The 871-nt window shown below is 45.6% G+C and overlaps 1 protein-coding gene across 1 annotated transcript in view; it reads right to left on the reverse strand.

Annotated features, from left to right (window-relative positions):
* The window catches only part of LOC104995312 (E3 ubiquitin-protein ligase HUWE1-like), a gene marked incomplete at its 5' end in the record, with an annotated part of 20,315 nt that overhangs the window by 8,218 nt on the left and 11,226 nt on the right, over window positions 1-871 (reverse strand). The gene's annotated exons all lie outside the window — the stretch shown is intronic.

Genomic DNA, 871 nt, shown 5'->3' on the forward strand with positions numbered 1-871 from the left:
CCAGAAGGCCTGGAACAGAGCATGGTTTCTGGGTAACACTTTGGCTAGAGCTCTGGGATCAGGTATAGCCCTAGGGGAGGGGGATGAGTTGATACATCCTAGAAGGCTTGAGAAGAGAGTGTGTCCAGTCCAAGAACTGTAGGGGCTCTTTATATAGTAATAAGAGCTGTCTCAAGTGCCTACTATGTGCCATATACTCTATAATATCTGTAACAACTTCCTCACAGGGCTGCTGTAAAGATCAGAGAACCATCCAGTTTTGAGATGATGAGCAAGAGGCTCAAACATATTAAGTAACTTGCCCTTCACCACACGACGACTGAGAAGAGAGCAGAGATTGCAGGACAGGTCTGTATTATCAACTGGTAAAATTGGACTGCCCCTAGTGCTAGAAGACAATGTTTACTTTGGCCTTGTATAGACTACCAGGATGTTGCCTGCTGAATAGGGACCGATCACTCCCTTCATGTTTTCGCATGTTAGATCTATTCTTCTTTGGCCTGGTTAAAAATGAAATCTTCTGCAGCCTAGATGCTGTAGTCTCAAGACAAGTGGCTCTTGCTATTTTCCTATTTGTATGGGAGGCAGGTGGCTTCCTTTGCTGTAATCACAGCTACAACCTGGTGCCTGCCTGCCTTACTTTGTGCTTATGGTCTACGGCAGCTACACAACCCAAAATTGTGGCTTTTTTCAAGGGAGAGTTCAAAAATCTGGCTTCCTCATTCATTCAAGTAAATACCCTAGAGAGGTCATCCAGCCTCTCCACCTCAAAATAAAGGGAGCTGGACTACTAGTAGACATGAAAGGTGGTATGGCAAGGAGAGAAAAGACAGGCAAAAGGTACCTATTATGGCTGGTGGCACCCCCCCTC

The sequence above is a fragment of the Bison bison genome, unplaced genomic scaffold, assembly GCF_000754665.1.
Source record: "Bison bison bison isolate TAMUID 2011002044 unplaced genomic scaffold, Bison_UMD1.0 scf7180017850792, whole genome shotgun sequence".
NCBI lineage: Eukaryota > Metazoa > Chordata > Mammalia > Artiodactyla > Bovidae > Bison > Bison bison.